General features: G+C 43.9%; 1 protein-coding gene across 1 annotated transcript in view; it reads left to right on the top strand.

Annotated features, from left to right (window-relative positions):
• Positions 1-3,367: 3,367 nt before the first annotated feature.
• The window catches only part of npas1 (neuronal PAS domain protein 1), a 74,488-nt gene continuing 64,909 nt past the window's right edge, over positions 3,368-12,946 (top strand). Inside the window, exons 1-3 of the mRNA XM_053423636.1 lie at positions 3,368-3,418; positions 7,458-7,579; positions 7,684-7,824. The gene's annotated coding sequence lies outside the window, so the exon portion shown is untranslated. The remainder of the gene's footprint in view (positions 3,419-7,457; positions 7,580-7,683; positions 7,825-12,946) is intronic.

Consider the following 12,946-nt stretch of genomic DNA (forward strand, 5'->3'; position numbering starts at 1 on the left):
TGTGTGTGTATATTGTTTGCGTGAGCTGGAGAAAGAGTGTGCTCATGTGAACATACATGTGTCAACGTTAAGCAGATGCTCACCAAGGTCACTCATTGAGTTTGACACTGAAATGCGTGTCTGCACAGATTCTCCTGTCTGGTCGAAACGAGAAGAAGAAAAACCTTTTAACCAATCACTGAACTCTAAAAGGAGCCTTTATCAGTCGACACTACCTATTTACCTTGTGTGTCTGTGTTTGTGTGTGTCTGTGTTTTAAGGGGTTTCAGCTAACGTGCTAACACGCTGTGCTTGGCTCACGGCCACGAGCGTGATCTCGGCACAGACGTGAAGGATGCAGCTCTCGCTGTGTTACCCTGTTAGCTCGTCCAGATTATACACACTGAGCCTCAGAGAGAGTGTGACAGAGACGAGGGGCAGAGTGAGGTGGAGGGGGGGCGGCAAACGGGTGAATGGGATCATTATTTGGGAGACGGAGGGAGGAAGCAGGGGTGACCACTGGTACTTGTGTGCGAGCGTCGGCCAGTGGCGTTCCCCGTGTATATCAATGTGTTAATACTGAACTGACTGTGAGGCAGCCAAAGACTGTGGAAAAAAGGGTCAAGGGAGCGATGGGAAGCAAAGTGACAGTTTTGAAGAACAATTGAGTTTAAAAAAAAAAAAATGTGACCGTGGTTCAGAGATAATATGTGGCTGCATTGCTTTTCTTTCTTTCCTCCTTTTTTTTTGCAACAATGGTGACAGATGTCTGTTAATTTAAAATGAGAAACAAGCAAAACTATATTCAAATGGTTGTTTATTGGTATGTTAGGGGGTTCTAACACTTTGCCCTTTAGTCAGTGGTGATAGAAAAAAAAAAGTTTCTTTTTATGTTTTATTTTAATAATTAAATAATACAAAGCATTTTTTAACTATTTCTTTGTGAACGACTGAGAGACCAGCCCAGTATAGTGCATGATTTCTTCCCGAGCAAAGGAAGAGGGCTCCACCACTCTCACTATTTAAAGAGATGATAAAAAAAAGAAGAATATTAAGAAATGATGGGGTGGGTGGGGGGGAAGAAAATATGAAAAAAAACAAGTACTGTAAAATGAAAAGATAACAAACAAAAAAACTGTCATTATTTGCTGAGTATGGTAATTTGTCTAAAATGGGAATGGTGTATACAGCAAGGCCTTATGTGATCTGTATCATAGTTAATAAATCAAATCTTGTAAAACTCCTGCTTTTCTCGTCTCATTGAATTACTGCTGACATGTGGAACACAGATGAAATCCTGAGCAAGGTTCTGCAGTAAAAGTCTCCAGTTCGATGGTTAACATCTATTCTCCGTATGTTTTCAGACATCATTCAGACTAGCTGTGTTTAATTTTAAATGGAAATAAATTTTGCATTTTTTTCTTCATCATTCAACACAAACTTGTGATTACTGCCAAATGAGCTTCTATAAAGTATAATACTTTTGTAAATGCCATATTTAAGTTTTTTTATCTGTAAGAACATGCTCACTTTGTCATCCTTTGCAAAATTACGATTTAAATTATAAATTTGTACAGTTACTTAACAAAAAGTTAAGTTGTCCAGATTCTTTCAGATTTCACTGGGAGTTGTTTAGGGTTCTAGTTCTGCTCAAGGACAGGAAGCAGTTTGGATGTCTACATACTTTACATTCATCTATCATCTATACCACTTTATCCATCGTAAGGGTCGGAAGAGGGACCTGGAGTCAATTCTAGCTGACATACACCAACAAACCACCATTCACTTCAGTCCATTTACAGGTTCTGATCAACTAACCCTAATCTGTGTGCCATCATGTTGGACTGAGGGAGGAAGAGCTCAGAGAAAACCCACACAGACACGGGGAGAACCAGGGATTCAAACCTTCTTGCCATGAAGCGACAGTGCCAACCACTGTCTCACTGTGCCGCTCACAAACCTAGGAGTTAATGGCCAACCTGTTCTTCTGATGACCCAGAAAATGTTTTGGGGTGTGAAAAAACAAACAAACACAAGGACAGGCCGTATACTGATTAAGAAGGTAAAGAGTATATTTCCATAATCCTTTGTCAGCTGCAGGTCAGTTTGTGTAAATCTAGTCAGCTAAGTAAATTACCTTTACATCCCCCTGAGTCCCATGAATTTATGTTAAATAATTTCTTCCAAACAACATGTGATAAACTCTGCGTCACAGTTTGTCGCTCTGTCCTCTCTCCACACCTTTGTGGGGACACTCACCCCAGACAGGGACCAGCCGGGGTCCCACCGGCCCTCGGGACCCTCCCACTTCCTGAGGGACCGGCCCACAGACGGGCTCATCCCGTGCCATTTCAGGGTGATGTAAGGACTTGGGTCCCCGAGAGGACGACGTGAAGGCCTCGCTGCCATTTCCTGGTGCCCTCATCTGACCTTTTCATTGAGTCAAACCAAAGGTAATCTATTTCCATGACCTTTGTGGTGCATCTCTCCATTCTGGCGCAGTGGGGAAAAAGTAGAGCAGCTGATTGGGTATGAAAAGGGCAGGCCTGTGTGCACACAGGACACACGACCCTTGAACTCAAACCTTTGAGAGGTGTCGTGAGGGAGCGAGTGGAGGGTGGTTTGATTGGAAGTCAAGGACGGGGGTTGAAACCAATCGGGAATGTCAGGATAAGTCATCAGTGTGAAGTCAATTTGCACAAATTACAAGTTCATACAGCTCCATTCCGCCTGGTGGCCTTGCATCCAGATACCTGTCAGCTGTATTGACCTGGTTCGTGTCCTCTCAAGCACTAAGATCCGCAGATGGAGCCATGCTGGTTACTCCCAGGTCTCACCTTGTAACAGAGGGTGACTGAACCTTTGCTGACACAGCCAACACATTATATGGAATTCCCCCCCCCCCCCCCCCCCCTGAACTTTAATAGACTCTTTCTCCAACGTCTTTTGAATCTGTTCAGAGTTTTATTTGAGTTTTTATTAAAGCGTTGATATATTATTGACATTGGCTCTTATTTACACAGACTGTTTGTCTCATAGTAAAAACTACTGGAGGGATTATCATGAAATTTAATTGGGGGATGTGGAATGGGTTTTCATTTTCATTTTATTTCGTTTTAGTTTTCAATATCCTTTTTCTTCTCTCTTCTTTTGTTCTGTTGTTATTTGTATTTATCACAAGCCATTTAACCTCAACACAATTTCACTCCCGGCTTTTTCCTACTCAGTAAAATTTTTCTAAAAAGACACTTTTCCTTGTGCAGACTCGATTGCTCCACTGGGAGGCGGTGTTGTCCCACAGTTACCCATTAGGCACCGCTCCTCTGCTGTATCCGGGTAAAGACGAAGCGCGCGCGGAGCCACGTGGGCCTGACAGGTGTGGTGAAGACTGTGGATGTCGACGGGGAAGAAGAAGGTTTAATCCTGAGCTCACACTGAGGTGAACACATCTCTCATTGATGTCGAGAACCCGACTTCCTCCTCTCGCAGTTTGAGGATGGAGCAGGAAACATGGCTTCAGAGGTGTGTGGTGGTGGGGGGGGGGGGGGGGGGGGGGGGGGGCACGGGGGTGAGCACAAAGTAAGTAAAGACTAACTTAACGTGAGGTCTTTGGTTTTTAACTTTGTAACAACGTCAACACAACGCATGGGGACAAAGTCACACAAAGTTCAAATAGTCCCTCCCACGACAACCTCTTACCTCACTTTCTGAACTGACATTTACTTCAACACATAATTTGGTTTAATCTTTATAATTACAATATTTGGATTACTGCAGTATATTTATTCAAAGAGTTAAATTTATTGATCACGAGTATATTCACAAGTATGAATATGAGAACATAAATACACAAAACATAAAGAATATTAGAACATAAATACACAAAATATAAGGAATAAAAATATACAAAAAGTATAACACATTTAGCTTATTGTATAATATTGCATTATTGTTATTGTAAGAGTAATAAAAGAAGAAGACATCTTTTTTAATTCAATTCAATACGTTGGGAAATATCTTGTTCAAAACAACTCGGGTGTGAACGAGACCAAACAAACGACATAAGTTCTGGAGCCAGATGACGGAAAGAGAACATCAATGTTGTTTTTGTATCTTTGTTAAAAAAAAAAATATCCTTAAATAATGAAATCCAGTTCCTTAACCTGATTTAAAACAAGATATCTGTTTTTCATCTTTGTTTGGTTTAATTGACGGGTGGTGACCGATGTCAAGGCGCATTAGCGCCATCTACTGGATCCACTTCATCCTCCGGATCCTCCACTTCTATCTTTCAACATTTGCACGGCCGCCTCCTGATTTGAAGTCATCGTTGCTCAGTATTAGAGATGTGAAGTGCTTCCTCTGGTTCAAAGCCACGACCAGAGAAGTTGCCCGCCCGCCGGAGAGCAGCACTTAGGGGACGTACTGTATATGTGGAGGAGGCAGGAATGGGAGGAAAAAAAAAAGAAAGGGGGGAGAGAAAGAGACTGGCTCTGATGATGAGTCGAGGCACGTATCTCCGCTCAACCGTGTCTTTCTTGGGCTGGAGCTCGCAGCTGCGGTGGCGGCTATTGAATTCAGATGCGGGCCTGTCTGTGTGCCGCGGCCGCCGCCACAGGTGGAAACGCTCCCATCAATACGCACTGTCCGAGTGTGACTGCGGCCCGATCCGTCTCATTGATGGTTTTTAGGTGCCCCTGCCCTCCCGGTCCCCCCCCCGGTGATCCCGGAGGGGCCCATTGATTAATGTCTGGGTCACAGTGGTGTTTCCATATTGATAACTCGATTGATGACGCCGCTTCAGGAACAAGCCTTATTGAGCAGCTGGAGAAGCGATAGGTTTCTTACTCTGTTTGGCGGATGTATTCATGCATAATGGGCCTAATGAGGGTTGAAGCACAGGGAACCCAGGTGAGAGATGAAGTGCTGAATTCAAGTGTCACCAAGATTTAGATTTTTATCGATATTATTAGCGCTGCGGCACGGAGATTTTCTTATTATAATAAGATGCAACTTCATTGATCACCAGCACAAAAACAGAGCAGGGAAGTCAGATATAATACAGATTAGTAGAAAAAACACATACAACTAACATAATAAATCAAAGTTAGAAAACTGCATACGTGATGTGCATAAATGTGTGAACTACTTCTACAGGATTTACTTAATGCTAATCAGGGTTTCTGCCGGGTCTTAAAACGTCTAATTCTAGTTCATTTAACTTTACTTCTGTTGACCTTTGAATTGTTTTAGGAGAAATCGTTGCTGGCATGCATAGTTTGCAATGTCTCTGTGTTGTAGTTCTTTCTCAATGATATTATATTAAAACTACAAATACGACCAATTTATGTTCTAGAAAAACCTTGGTTCGATTTGATCTCAGTTCACTCAGCTTGGCTGTGGGAAAGACTGTATCTCTGTCTGTAGTTTGCTAGATAATGTGGTGTTTTGAGGTTTATTCTCCATGAGACTACTTCGCCTTATCGTTAGTTGCTTTGATATTTCTTTATATCTGTCATACTCAACAGAAATCTTAAGTTTCTGTCATTATGATTTTTAACAAGTCTTAAATTTACCTTGTTAAAACGTGTGCATGGAAAGACTGTTTGTCCTCTAGGTCGCTTGTTTCCATCCAAGAGCACATGCGTTGAAAGGCAAGGTACACACACACACACATACACACACACACACACACACACTCAAAATAGGCTACTTACGTGTTCTCGAATCTTTGCTTTTTATTAAAATGTTTTACCAACTTATACAAAGATTCCAGCTGCTAACACAAATTAATTAAGTTTGTTCAACTCAAGGTTTATCGACCTACTTAATCCAGAAATCTGTCTGTCTGTCTGTGGAGCACATATTTCCAGAACAGTTCATCTTATTGGTTTCATAATTGGCATGTGTATTGTTAAAGGCTGGAGGAAGTGCAGTGACCAGTTTGGAGCAATTTGGACACACAAATCATTCAATGCTAATAAACTTGAAACAACAGGCATCACGGCAACAGCAACAATAACTGATTCTCCAATTCGGGGTTGTGCGAACTGAACTTTGAACAGGTGAAAAGCTGTTTGTGCAGCAGCGGTAGTTCAGCTCCAGAGTTGTGTTGACGAAGTCCCATCTTTAGTTGCTGGGGCGCGATCCCTGCAGGTCACGTTTACAGTTTCAGAAAGAACGCTGCAGCTTCAGCATCACCACAGACCAAACACGTATCCCAGTCCTAACAGGAAGGCCACTGCACTAGTTCAAACAATTGGTAACTTTAATTAGATAAAACTTAATTAATTTCTGTGTCGTAAATTGAAATACATTTTTTAAGTTGGTCCAATAATTTTTTAATTTTTCAGTGTTACAGCAAATCTACCAAACCTTATTAAATGGAACCCGTATGAAAGGAGAACCAGAGTGTTCAGTTGAACTCCTCGTGTAGTGGTAAGCAGCTCAGCGTGCTTCTCCTTGACTCACTTCACTTTTTATAATGACACCTTAAAAAAAAAAACATCACAGGATAAATGATCAAAAGGCCACTCATGTAGGAAGAAATGCTTTCAAGTAACTAAATCCTCATTAAAAAACTACAAATATCAGGTCCTGTTATGTTGCACGTCAATCAGCAGCTTCAGAACAAGAGTGCACAAAGCAGACCTGGCTACCGCTGCCCTGGTAGATGAATTTTCATCCGTCCACAACTTGCACATCATTAGCGGACCAGTCTCAGCTTATACCAAACGGCTGTGATGACGGACATACAGTCCTCCACACCCCTGTGTGTGCAATGGTTAACTTATTACCAAGGTTTTCAGGAGGTGTTTATATGGCTTTGTCCACCTCCTACATCCATGAGATCCTATTTTTCTGATATTTCTGCGCTATTACTCTGAAAGTGACTAGTATCTGCTGCTCATTGGGTCAAGTGCACACACTGCGTAATGCAGAACAACTCCGCAGAGAGCCGAGAGTTGTGAACCCAATTTTGCAGACACCCTAATTTAAAGGGCCGAGAGGACACCACATGATTCCGTGGGACTTGTTCTGCTTGTTGTGGAGATTGCTTCGGAGGCAGAGGGCATTGTGTGGAGATAATAGTCAGCGAGGAGAAAAAGTAAAAGCTTTGAGCAGAGCTGATCCCACTTTACGCTCTTAGGGTCAGTGGTCGAAGCGGGAGCTCGGCCTCCAGGTCCCAGCAACACGGATCAGGGGCTCCAACGTATATCTGCTGATTACATCTCCTGAAGTGGAAAAAATGCAAATAATAAATGTATGAGCAACGTGCTTGTTTTTTTGCTTGATTAATTATGCCGTTTAATTCCAGATCCACCACGCCGCTCCACCGTATAATTTCCCAGTGGTCTTGGCTGTTTCTTCTCTCACACGCGCTCTCTCCTTCTTTCTTTTTTTTTCTCTCCTCATTGCAAAATGAATCATGGATCCAACCGTCTGTACCCGGGGGAGAGCGGCATGCTGGCGAACAGGCTGACCAATCATGAGCATCAGAGGCAGACACAGACGGAGTGAGCCTTTTGTTGTGCGCTGCACTCATCAAGTTAGAGGACAACTACCGATTTGGCCCGAAGAAAATTAAAAGACGGAGGGTGTGAGGAGACCGAATAACCAACTTCATCCGTGTTTGTAAATCTGTTTCCTCTCTTTCTCTTTTTTCAAAATTGAATATCCTTTTCTTTTCCCTGTGTTCCGCAGCTTATCCAATCACACTGGCCACTGTGTGTTTATCGGAGTGGGTGGCAGGATTTCAGTGCCATTCATACTGTCAACTGGGACCCTGGCAGCTCTTCTATTCCCAGCCTGGCCGACCCTCTCTCAGCCTCCTGACAGTTCCAGGTTAGCCCTCACTCCTCTCTCTCCCCCTGGCCCTCCTCTTCTCTCCCCTCCAGCTTTCCTCTCCAGCTCTCCCTGGGGCCCCACTGAGAATACTGCTCAGATCCAGGCCTCTGAGCCCCAAAGCCGGCCCTAATCCTCCCCATCGATCGCCCTGAGAATTTCCTCCCCAGCACAGCAGGCCCCGCGCCTCGGCGCTCACGCTCCTGAACCCTGAGCAGGCAGCTCTTCTCAGTCAGAGGGACGGCAGGGGAAACAGGGCCAGGCACATTACCCGAGCCCTCTCAACAGATGGGTTCTGTCGATGCAATGCGAGTTATTAGGTGGCTATAGCAGGCTGCATGTTGCAGGTGTTGTTGTCTCTTCAGATTCCGACTGACATGGCTGTCATGATCTCAATGATGTTTCAAGCTGTATAGTCTCTTCTAACACGGGCTGCAGTCAGAACTGATCTCTCTGCAGCCTTATTCCTCTTCTTCACTGACAGCTCAAGTTAAGAATGTGTGAAAACTACTGCAAGCTAGCAACAGTGTGAATTATTAGAATAGTCCCCAAGTATCATATTTTAATGTGAGTTCTGTATGTATGGGTTAGGGTCTCACAGCTTATCTTGAAATTCGTAAATAATAAAAATAATAAACAGTGGACTGGTGCTCTGTAGCAGCAGGGACTGGTACTCATAAATGTAAGTGAAATCAATCAGGACGATAGCAACTGATTCTCAAGTTCAGACTTCTGAGTTGAGCTTCACTGAACTTTTCAACAAACAGGTGAACGGCTCTTTGAACGGCTGGACTCTGAGGTGTCCACCATGTCCTCACCAAGTCCACAGCCAGTCTTTACTCACTTTGGCTCAATCAGTGCAGGTGACTCTCACTGTGCAAGGAAGCTGTAACTATAGCATCCCAATGGACAAAGCTAAGGACCTGTTTGTAAACTTTATAAAAAGATGGACGACCTGACAGCGCCCTATAATTATAGCCAAAGTGTGCTCTATAGATCATAAATCCCACCTCCTTCCTTATAGTGGATGGGACATGGACAAAACTAAAAAGTCAAAGTACCTGTCTATTAGTGGGACCTCGATACTGTGACTCCATTGCTCGAACACTACTGCGAGGATATAGCAGCATTCATATCTGTGATATTTTAGTTTCATTTAGTGAGAGGAAGTGGAGACACGATGTCCATCTTGAAACGCAGTCTATGTTCCAAACTGACATGTGTAGAGCGGGCACCTCACTTGTAACAGATCAATGGTTTAAACTTCAGCTTCTACATTGTGCTTTTGAGGCATGTAAATTATCCGCATCATCAAATTTAATATAATAAATACTATAAAAATAATCAATTAAAATCAAAACATGTTGATAAAGACTTGTGTCAATGTGATGGAATTTGAGCTGATCTGAGAGGTCGGCAGGGACACGTACGATGAATCAAAATGTTGGGAATCACGGCTCAGCGATGCAGAACACTGGACAAGTTTGAAATGTACAATTCCTTGAGAAATCCAAAGCACAGATTTCCTGCCACGAGGATTGACCATATCTCCGTCCATCACGGCGGAGTAATAGAAGCCGCTGTGTGCCATACAACTCTGCTGAGGAGATGAGAAAGCATCATTACTCGAGTCCTCCTGGGAAAGCTCCCAACCAACAGTCTATCCCGCGCAACATACTCGTTCATTATTTATTTACGCGACAAGCTTCCCCTGGACTCTGCCGCGCGCGTGTGTGTGTTTTCACTGCAAGTTGTGTCGGTATTCGAGAGGTATTTCCCGCTCTGGTGTGCGACTGTGGATCCGGTACCACAGCAGATGATTAAACCTCATACTTTATTGACACATTTACTGTGTGGTTGGGATGTTAAATTCAAGCCAATCGTGGATGAGACGGGGAGAGAGGGAGGGATCTGGAACATTTCGTCCCTGTTTAAATGTCGGTCTGTGGACCAGTTAGAGCATCTCTGTCCATACAGGCATTGGAGAACCAGTGCAGATGGTAATGTATCAATAGTCTGTTTAAACACGGCCACGAGTCACATTTCCTAATCAGGCCCCGAGATATATTTGGCCATATCGGTTTCCAGTATATCTCAGTTCAGCTGTGCTTTGGTGCATTTTCGCAATATAGATGTTGTTTTCTCTTTTATCGATATTTGGATTTTATTGCTTGTGATGGCTAGCTTCTCTTTACTTCTACATCATTAGCCTTTTTCTATTAGAGTACACACACACACACACACACACACACACACACACACACACACACTGTATTTTTTGCAGCATGTCCTTACTTCCAGCCCTCTATACTCCAGTGCGTCGCTCCTTCCTCTCTTTCCCTGCCCTTTCCTCATGCCCGCCTCCCTCCTTCCCTCGCTCGCTCTCTTTCACATTTACCCTTGCTCTCCCTGCTCTCTTCTTGTCCACTGCCTCCCCTCTCTCCTTCCTTCCCCTCCATGCCTCCCCTGTCTCCCCTCTTTCTCTTTATTAATTTATTGGGTTGTTATTCTCCTTGCCTGGCGGTGCTAATGAAGGCAGGATGCAGATGAGGGCGAAGGTCGTCTCTGTAGCGATCGACCCCGCCGCCCCGCAGCATGGCACTCTGACTGGCACAGGTCAGTGGCAGCTGTCAATCAAAACGCACCCAATGCACACACAGGCACGTACACACTCACGTGCACGCATGCAATCACACGCACACCATCACTAAAATAAATTCATACGTAAAAGATAATGGCTATATTGTTATACAATTAACAATTTATAATTAGCTTTACAAGCTGGTATGCCTGGGAGCAGATGATTTGATGGTCTCAGTGGTTCCCAGCCATTAAAATAAAGTAACATGATCAACTTGTGACCCCTCATCATGAGTTGTACATTTCTGTGAGACTGAGCAACTTAACTACAGGGATTTTTCGTTTCCAGATTTTTACATATTGATCATTTTTAGATCTATACTTTTTTTTACATTCACAATTTGACAAGAGAAGTCTAAAAAAAGTGAGAGAGTAGGAAATACCCTTCAGACCAATTTACAATCAATACGTTTTACCCAATTTTATAGCATCCTATAATTTACTTAAAATACACTTCATAAGGGCTATCCAAATAGACTGTTTAGAAAAGTAGATGTAGACTCCGGGTCCGGAAAGTACCTGAAACCTGTATTCTCTCGATTGACCAACAGGGGGCGACTCCACTGGTTGCAAATAGAAATCAGATTCTATAGAAATCTATGGAGAAATGATGCTACTTCTCAACGTCCGTAAACATTTTCATACAGAGTTTAGAATCATAGCCACTAGTTTCAACTCTTCTTCAATACAGCATGATGTTCATTTCGTTAATATTGGTCTTATTTAGAGTATAATATACAATTCAGTTCAGTCTATATTAGGGCGTGGAAACTGTCTCACATCTACTTTAGACCAGTTGGTGCAGGTTGCTGGTGAAAGTGGGCGCCGTGATGTTAAATATGGTTCCTTCTGGTTTCAGAAAATCAAGATGGCGCCGGACAAAATGCCAAACTTGAGGCTTAAAAACGGCAGCACACAAACCAGTGGGTGAACCACTTTTCTAGTAATTGGTTACGGAAAGAATGACGTAATGTCGGCCTGTCAGTCAGACAGACACATCTCAGCAGCTAATATTGTTGAGACCATTTTGTACAAGTATTCATGGTACCCAGAGGATGAACCGCTGGCCCCTGGTTTTCTATCTTTTCTATCTTATCGGGATGCAGCGTTGAGATGAGACCCACCGAACATCAAATGTGTCCTAAAGGCATCAGGCCAACACATTTACTCACACACAGTTTTTCATTCAACACATTAGCACGTACGTTTGCGTATGCACGGGTGGAGGTGTCATAGCAAAGTGTCTCACCCCCCCGCCCTGTCTTTCATTGGCCTCGACATGGTGAAGACCTTTGCGTCTGGTATCTCAACGCTTGTAGCGTTTACAACCCTCTGCTCTTCATCACAGCATGTCAAGAGAGGGTGTGTGTGTGCACTCGGATGTCTTGTGTGCATGTTGATTTTGCTCATGGTTATTGTGGTAGGTTTATTTGTGTGCTCAGCCATGTTCTTGAGAGTGTTCACCTGCATCTGGGCGTCTGTGAATGTGCTTCAGTGCACACACACACACACACACACACACATACACACGCATACACACACATACACACACACACACACACGTATGCACACACATATCTCTATTAGCAGTATAGTAGTGTTAACCGTGTTATGCCTTGCGTGAACCTCCCCACCTTTCCCTCATATCTATGCAAAGCTGGGGTCCTGTCAATCAGTCACCTTGGTGACATGGAGCCCCACCTCCCCAATTAGAGCTGACAGGGCAGGATTAGGAGGGGGGCGGGCCCCCGCCGACCTGCCTACGTGTCAATCACGAGCCGGGCATCCACACGCCTGTTTACTGTCAGATCCCATCTCCGTCTGTCAGACTGCACGGCAACCATCGCCCAGGGAGGAGGGGAGGAGGGTGTGGGGGGGGAGGCGGAGAGAGGGGAGGAGGAGATCTGATCGGAATTAACTATGCTTCTCCCCACAGACCGGCCGTGCTTTTAATTCATGAAAGGGATGAGAGGAAAGTGGGAAGAGAGAGGGAGTGATAGAGGGAGGAGAGCATTTAAAACCCAGAGCAGGGCCTTCTTTAGAAGTTTTCAGACTGATGCTTCTTCTCTCTCTGACAATCACTTTTCTTCTCTCGCTAACTCTCCCTCCTGTCTTTCTTTCTCACTTAGATTTCTTTGCGAAGGTGCGTTTCATGCCGCCTCGGAGCTGCTGCGATTTATCAGCTGTCTTCCCTCCTTCTCTCTCTCTCTTTCACTCTGAAGTTTTTTGGTCCTGTTTTTATAAAGTCGCACAAACATCTATTTGTATTTTTTTGGAGTTCGAGAGTTAAGGTCATTTTATTGAGTTCTGCACATGCTCATGCAAATGTGTGTCTGTTTCAGAGCGTGCCTGGGGATGTGGATCCGGCCTACACACCTACAGTATGTGAATACATAATGCCGGCTTTTAAAGCAGTGTCATGCGTGCAGGGTTCACACAATGCTAATGTGTGTGTGTTTGCCCGTGTATTCCTGCTGCCGCC

This window comes from Pleuronectes platessa, chromosome 5 (genome assembly GCF_947347685.1).
Source record: "Pleuronectes platessa chromosome 5, fPlePla1.1, whole genome shotgun sequence".
Classification (NCBI taxonomy): Eukaryota; Metazoa; Chordata; class Actinopteri; order Pleuronectiformes; family Pleuronectidae; genus Pleuronectes; species Pleuronectes platessa.